Source organism: Protomyctophum bolini (genome assembly GCF_963924005.1).
Source record: "Protomyctophum bolini genome assembly, chromosome: 12".
Classification (NCBI taxonomy): Eukaryota; Metazoa; Chordata; class Actinopteri; order Myctophiformes; family Myctophidae; genus Protomyctophum; species Protomyctophum bolini.
In genome coordinates, this window is record NC_137873.1 from 36,007,438 (window position 1) to 36,015,965 (window position 8,528).

The 8,528-nt window shown below is 45.8% G+C and overlaps 1 pseudogene across 1 annotated transcript; it reads right to left on the bottom strand.

The window, feature by feature from the left end:
* Window positions 1–4,955: 4,955 nt before the first annotated feature.
* LOC308326247 (mitochondrial ubiquitin ligase activator of nfkb 1-A-like) lies at window positions 4,956–8,528 on the bottom strand (annotated as a pseudogene). Its single transcript has 5 exons — window positions 8,505–8,528; window positions 7,752–7,839; window positions 7,493–7,613; window positions 6,453–6,630; window positions 4,956–5,438 (listed from the first exon to the last, which is right to left on the bottom strand). The product of its transcript is annotated as a mitochondrial ubiquitin ligase activator of nfkb 1-A-like (transcript).

Below are 8,528 nucleotides of genomic sequence, written 5' to 3' on the forward strand. Positions count from 1 at the left end.
GAACGCTCGCTCCTTGCCTGTGTAGTGTGTAGATGAGGTGTTACCTGCAAGCCTCGAATTAACGCTATCGTAAAGTCCTCGTAAAGAGCTGGCTGAATAGCAGCCATCGATTTCATCAAGTTGAGTTGTAGCAGGTTTGTTTTTCTTTTTTTAGTTGTGTAGTATGTTAGAACATTTATTGATTATTGATTTAAAAATGTCCTGTATGTCTTTGCTAGTTTGCTACCATAGATATAAAAGAAAATAGATGCCTCACTGGTTCATTGGAGCGACGCGTCTCTAATGAAGGCAGGAAGTCAAGCGGAAGTGCTGAAGCACAAGTGACAACACACAAGGGGCCAGCTATGCACTCCAATGTTGAAGCGCTGGTCCCTAGTGGTAAGAGGAAGGACTGCAGGCGGACCCGTGGATTCTTGACGAGGAAACCCCGTGCAACCGAGCGCCCAATGTAAAGCCCAGGTGCACTCTGGGTGCACTTCCGCATTTGGACACCAAAATTTGGTGTCCAAATGCGGAAGTGAAATGCTGAATCAGCGAAAAGACGGTACTTCCGGCAGCCTTCCGGGTGCTTCAAAACGCCACTGAGCAACTTCCACTGACATGAATAGCGGAGGGGGCGGAGCTTCGCGCTAGTTTAGTCTCTATCCTTTTAATACTCTATGGACAACACTCATGCGACTCCTCCATGTCTCTCAAGTGACTACTGGCCAATCACAGTGCATCTTTTCCGGGACTTATGTTATGCACGCAACGCTTCACAAGGAATCTCGGGAAAATGGTGCCTTCAACTTTGACACACGCCCCAGAGCCGTAAGAGGCGTCTACCTTTATACTGTATGTCTACGTTTGCTACACCCCTAGCCCGGCTGTGATATTACGTAACATATACATTACATATACACAGACAATAAGCCATAGACCAAACAGCCACAGACGGAATTAAAAGTTAATTGGCAGCAACCAATGAGATTTATATGTTGAATTGGGAATTCCAATACAAAAGAATAACACTGTGAGTCTGTGACCCAGGGCTAGTGGGAGTGATGTCACTATCAAGTTTTTTTGTTTTATACTTTCGACAGATATGTGCAAATATATATTATTGAAGCACTGAGAAAACTGTTGCGCCTTTCTTCGTCCTTTTTTTCTCTTTAAAGTTGACTACGGTAGCGGTGGTCTCAAAAACATAAAGGAACTTTGACAGGAAAAGACTCGCTCACCGTATAAACAAAGAAGTAAAACTCCTTAGACTTGAGACTTAGAAAAATATATTTTCTTTTATTTTAAGATGCTGTGCTCATGGTGCTCTGTGCTCATGGTGAGATTTTAAAAGCAAAACGTTTTCGGTCCTCAGACCTTCGTCAGTGCTATGGTTTTTTACAGACAAAGAACTTGCTTTTAAACAGCTTCCAAATAATACAGCTCAGGTGCTGTGCATTACTAATTGGAGACATCACCAGATTGTGGGCGTGGACATTACAGAAGAGATAAATATACAAAATCAAAGTTATATATGAAACAAAAATATTGCATACATCACATGTTGACAGACTTATATAATCACTTTTTGAATATAACTTTTTACTCTATAGGTAGCACTGGAGGGAGAGATCCTCATTCAAGCCACCTGGATTGACAGACTTCAAATAAAAAATCCATCTAGATTCAGTTTGGAGGAGTTTGGTGTCTAAATCACCCCCTCTTCTAGATTTCTTAACTTGATCAATACCAAATATATATTATTGTAACATTTCTGTCAAAAAGATCAATGTTAAACGCTAGTACTTACTGACCTGTAGTGTTGGTGTCGTGGTAGCCCTCCAGCCTCTAGTACTGACCTGTAGTGTTGGTGTGGTGGTAGCCCTCCAGCCAGGCCTGCATACCAATCAGATCATGATCATTCACCAGGAAGATGATGTCCTTGGCCCAGTAAACCTGACCTATAAAACAGCACAACAGCCATCATTACAACAAATACCAGAACTATCTCTCTGCTCAACATATTCTCTGGAGCTATGCTCCAGCGACGCCGGCCTCCTTGTGATCCCCAAGAAGATCAGGCTCAAAACCTGGGGCGACAGGGCCTTCTCTGTGGCCACCCCTACCCTCTGGAATGCCCTCCCCAGACACATACGAGATGCCCCCTCACTCCCCACCTTCAAAACCTCACTGAAAACCCACCTGTTCAGAATAGCATTCCCTAGCTGATGTGTTTTTAACTTGTTAGTAGTTACATGTACTGTTTTTATTGGTTTTATTCTTATTTTACTTGTTTTTCTAATAAAGTTGTCATTTTCTCATGTCCGTCCGTCCCCCCGGCCCCCGCACATGTAAAGCCTCTTTGGGTATGACAGAGTATGACAGAGATTAAATGCGAACAACAATTTAATTGTATGAATTGATTGAATACTAAACAAAATGTCTGAAACGGTATTCATGCAGAGTGAGGTCAGGTGTAAGGCTGCGAGTGCTAGTCTAGCTTGCACTCTTGGTTCTATATGCAACAATCTATAAGAATGGGCAGGGTACTCATTCAGGAAGTACTGTGTCAAGCGAAAAGAGGCAGGGTACTAGTCTAGGATAGGGTACTCACTCCTAAAGTACTGTGTCAAGCGAAAAGAGGCAGGGTACTAGTCTAGGATAGGGTACTCACTCCTAAAGTACTGTGTCAAGCGAAAAGAGGCAGGGTACTAGTCTAGGATAGGGTACTCACTCCTAAAGTACTGTGCTAGGCCAAGCAGTAGGCCCACCGCCTGGTTGTTGTTATTCCCTGGGCTGCAGGGCGCACTCAGCACCAAGGCTTCTGTGCGAGGGGCTCTAGGAGCACGCAGGATCCCATATACATTAGTGCCTTTCACCAACTGGAGAGAAGGGAGGGGAAACAGAGGGACATCAATGAAAGGAAGCACAAGGAGGAGAACCGATTTGGCATATTTCTTGCTACACTAAAACTGTTCATATTTAATATGCATAGCCATTCATCTAATTTAATTCAAACTCACATATCTCTCTTTGTTTTCATCAGGGAAGGGAAGCTGGCGTGTGAAGGTTTGGGTAAACACCTCCAGCCCTCGGGACTGCATGGTTTTCACCAGCCAATCCAATGGCATCCCACTGCACAGAACAAGACTGATTAGAGTGGAGTCAAGATAGGTTGTTTAACAGCTGATGCTGCTTGGGGTGACTGAAGGAAGCTTCATCATGACAGTTTTCAGGAAAACCTAAACTATTTCATGTCAAGGACGCCAAGAAATATGCAATTGGCCCAATCATATTTTTGGACCAATCTCAAAATATGTTGTTCCAGGGACCCCCCAATAGCAATGACTTGTGTTAAAAGCGCCCACTGGGAAAGAATATATATTCAAAGATTTTCACACATTTTCACGATTTTTCGAAAATAGTTCCACAAGCTCGTAGTGCGGCACTATACTCTATTTTTCAAGAGCTAAATTTGATTAATGGTTAACAGATGCGTTCCCGTCCAAAATGGGTTAACTTACTCTGCCTTCTTTTTATGATATATTGTAAATTTACTGCACATTGTTAGGCTACTTTTATTTTCTCCAATAACTTAAGTACATCATGTATACAGTTTTAATATAACAACTGCACTGAAACAAACAAAAACATCTACACAACATACTATAATTTCCACTTTCAAATGTTGTATTTATATAAAATTGTTTTTTAGAACAATTAAAACGCCTCTTATTCCAAACAGTATATTTGGAGGACACCAAAGAACATTACCTTTGTCTTTTCAGTTGATATTTAGTGGCCTGCCCAACGTGACAGGCTACAAGCTCGTAGATCGGCTATTCTCGGTGCACAAGAACGAAAATACATGGCATGGATGCAGCTGGGACCTATCCTCAGTGATGTATCCCAAGGTCATCAGGGTTTCACCTGGGACCTATCCTCAGTGATGTATCCCAAGGTCATCAGGGTTTCACCTGGGACCTATCCTCAGTGATGTATCCCAAGGTCATCAGGGTTTCACCTGGGACCTATCCTCAGTGATGTATCCCAAGGTCATCAGGGTTTCGGGTCTCGCGAACATCATACCCCTCACTCGGGTGACACAGCCGGGGTGATCAAGTCCCGACTTACGTCCCAGTAGCTATCCTCGATCAGACCCACTAGGGAAAGACCAGGGCCACACAATCCGTTGGAACCGGTGGATTCTTGAGCCCCAATGGTTCTGCAGGCTCCACCTGGGCAACGGTAGCACTGCAGGCTCCACTTGTGGCTCGAATGGCCCTCGTAAAGGCCTCATCGACTGTGTGCAACCAAGTAAATCAGGGGTTACAGTGTCGCTCGTCTGTCTATACCCGAACCTAGTACTAAGCATACTGATGCTATACCACAGAATCTGCATTAAGGTATTTATTTATATTCTGATAGTAATCATTGTTATACGTTATATAGTGTTTTTCAGTAACAGGAGTCTCCAGCCCTTTAGAAAACAGAAAATGCATTTTCAGGTGGGGTCCGGGAATACTAATTTCATCCAACCAGGAGGGAGAGAGAGCTCACACGGGATAAAGAATAAACAAGTGAAATTGGAACACGATGAAGCTGATAAATGGGTATCCATTGGATTTATTGGATGAAATTTGGCCACGCACCTGGAAAATGTATTTTATGTTTATTAAAGAGCGGGCTCTTTACTAAGGGGGCGGACCTCTGTTACTGAACAAATACTATAGCGACAATTACTATCAGAATGTAGTGCCTTAACAAAACACTATTTTGTTTCAAGTTTCAAGCAAAACATTTGGTTGTCTACAAGAGTAGTTCTTTTTGTGGAAAATCAGCTTCCAATAACTGTTACTGGATATAGGTGTGCATACTGAATCTCTTGGTCTAATGCCTGATTAGAGAGGCATCACTCGCCTGATGCTCTCTGCCTACACATGGGACAGTTGGGGCTGGCTGTGGCAGGCAGGGCCTCATGCCTGATAGAGAGGCACCACTCTCCTGATGCTCTGCCTACACATGGGACAGTTGGGCTGTGGCAGGGCCTGGTAGCAGCTGAAGCAGCAGCACACATGTCCACAGTCCAGCAGGACACAGCGGGCGGCTGAGGCAGACCACGGGCACCTCCGCCACGGCGCCGTCCTGTCCTGCTGCGAGGCACCCGTCCCCGCCGTATCCAGTCCCTAGAACTCTCTCCTCAGTCGATCGCGGTCCCACCTCCTCTTCAGGGTGCCGTAGTAGCGCCGGCCCACCCACAGCGGCACGGCCGCCCCGGCCAGGGCAAACGCGGAGGCCAGCACCTGCCACACCACCGCCTGGCTCTCCTGCTCCGCTCGCAGCGTCTCGAAGTCCGTCGTGGTCAGGAAGTAGTCCGAGCCGTTGTCCGGCGGACGCAGCTTCAGGACCCGGTCCGTGTCCAGGATCAGCTCGCCCACGCCTGTGAGCGCAGCGCCCACCTGCCCAAAAAGAAAAGGAGAGCTTTGGATCCATTCCTTTGGGTTTGTTTTTGTGTTTTCTCCACATTACCATTTCCCCATGTGTTCTGTGGTTCACTATCTACCGCTCAGCTGCATAAAACAATATGACTATACGCACAAGAGACAGTGTTTCTACTGTTTATATCTACTGCTATGGTTCAACTCTGAGAGCGTACTAATGGAACCAAATGCACCTGTAAGAGTCCATTTCCATTTGTGCGCTCTTAAAGTTACAGAGCTGTAAGGGTCCAAATTGTAACATACATACTTATAGAAATAAAGGTAAAAGGTCGCACACACCAAGACTGCGTTTCAGTTTTTATTCTTGCTGGCTATCCAGCCTTCATCAGTGTGATGAAGGCTGGATAGCCCAAACGTCTGTCATTCCATCATGCAAGAATAAAAACTGAAACGCGGTCTTGGTGTGTGCAACCTTTTACCTTTATATCTATAATATGATTTGAACGGGTAACGCACCATAAGTCAGAGCGCGGTGGTCACAAGAAAAGTTATCTATTAACAACATACATACTTGACATTGGTCGTATTATATTTGTTAACATCTGAACTTCTTTCATTCTTTCACTATCTGCACCCCTTAACTACAAATGATGGGAGCATGTAAAACAAATAATTTCCCCCACCTAATGGTACATGGTAAACGGTGCTATTATATGTATATAGCGCCTTTATCCAAGGTGCATTACATATATTGTGCATTACATTCACCCATTCACACACCGATGGCAGAGGAAACCATGCAAGGCACCAACCAGCTCATCGGGAGCAATTAGGGGTTCAGCGTCTGCTTCTTGCTCAAGGACACTTCGACACTAACTCTGGGGGAGCCCGGGTTTGAACTGGGAACCTTGTGGTTGCCATCCGCCCCAATAATAAATCCCAACTGCAGAGGGTGTTAATTAATTACAAAAACTATCAACCACAAGCCAACATGGCGATGAGCCCTGCTCTAGGGGCACCTTCTAGTAGTACCTTGAGCATCGGTTCAGTCTCCAGCTGCCCTTTGGGCTTCTCCCCGCTCAGCACCGTGCCGATGATGTCGGAGAGGCCGAACGTGGCCTGGTGGAACTCCTCGTGGATGACCTCCATGTCCAGGCCCGAGGCGTCCACAGAGTTCACCCTCTGGTGCAGAACCCGCTCACTGTCCATCCTGCAAGGCAAGGCCAGCACAGAGTTAGTACCAGTGTTTATAACTTATGACGAACTAGAAAAACTGCCCCTCGGGGCACAGGTCTCCACCAGGCAAGGTCAGGTTGTGGCCTCCTGGTGGCGCTATAATAGGCCAATGTGAAAAAGGTTCTAATTATTTTGCTCAGTTCGAGCAGTGATTGGCCAAATCATTGGCCCTCTCCTCCAGGTTTCTAGCTAGACGAATCCACGGAGGGGGACGCCCCGGGCGCAGCCATCACCGAGGTGCAACCAGCACCAGCCATTGCATCAGCCACACCGTCCAACAGGGCACCGCGGACATGGAGCATGCCCTGCCGGCCGGGTGCAGCCAACCAGTGCTGACCACACCCCAGTAACTGCCGCGCCCAGGGCACCCCCACGCGGACCCATGCACCCATTGTCCTTTCTCTCATGCCAGAGCACACAGGAGGCTCTCTCTGCATTGTGTGTATATAAAAAATAAAAAGTAGACTAAAATGTTAGGGAGGGACCATGCATTTTTTTTGCCGGGTCAAAGAGATGATTGGAAATGCAAGAAACAGGTGAACGCATAACACTATGTGTACATAATTATTTTAGAGCGAAGTAGAGTGTGTGTGTCCCCGTGCAAAACTGTTGCTACGCATTCATGTTCTTGTGCGTGTTGCCCGAGCGTCACGAGGTGTTGCTCGCGACGTCAGTGTTCTCCGCTGTTTTCTAGCGGGGAGGGGAGGAGGGGAGCGGGGGCTCAGATCGGAGAACCAATAGGATCCACGGCCTGTTTTCGACTGGCTCCCAAGTCCCTCCCCTCTTGACCAGAAAGCACACAGGCTGGGCTAGGCTATAATGACGTGGTATCTCACCACATTCGGGCGAGGCTGTTCCACACCAGCTTGTGTTCCTTCAGCATGAGTTTCTGCGCCAATCCAACGGTGCTTTCTTGGAACGGACTCCTCAGTGGCTTTCCCACAGGTTGCACTGCCCCTATACACATGAACATTCATTCATACATACATACGCACAATGTGCAAAAGAGAGAGACACAAGTACACAATTAAGAACTAAGAGTCAGCTCATGTCCAGATCACTAGCACTGATACAAAACACTGGGTGAGAGATTACCTTCAATGACAACGTACTGCAGGCATTTCCCTGGGGCGGCATTCAAAATGTCTGGGAGCATTCCGTTTAAGGTCAATAGTGGAGCATCCTGAAACCCCATCACACACATTTATATAAATAAAATGCGACAATTTCATGGTCTGAGGTCAGGACCTTTTTCACATGGATGGATGTGAAGATGATGCAAAGTGCCTCAATGTCAAATATGAACTGTCACTTTGTAGTACTAACAGGTAGCCTGGCCAAGTGGTAGAATATGTTTGGTTTCCCACATGGGAGAGCCAGGTTCGAATCTCGGGTGTTACACTGGCACCATGTTTGATGCACCATGTAGTGTGGAATATATATTGGTCTCGAATACTGTTTGATTTTTTTATGTAGAAAGCTCATTGTATTTACACCAGTGGTTCTCAAACCTTTTTCAAGGACCCCCATCGGAAGAGATGATGCGTTAGAAAATGCTAAATAAAATGGTAAATATTCCAAACAATTTCACACATTTTGAAAAATAACAGATGTACAAGCCTGCATATCATGCTATTTTTTTAATAGCCAAAGTGTAAATGATTGTGATGCTGTGGTAATATATAGATGTACACAAGCTCACAACGAGACTTCACAGTGCCGCAGTTGTGAAACACAGGAAAGATACAGAAAAAGAGATGAAACTACTTGAGAAAAGTAGTGTGTGTGTGTGTGTGTGTGTGTGTGTGTGTGTGTGTGTGTGTGTGTGTGTGTGTGTGTGTGATTTACCTGGGGTCTCTGCTCAGTGTGCAT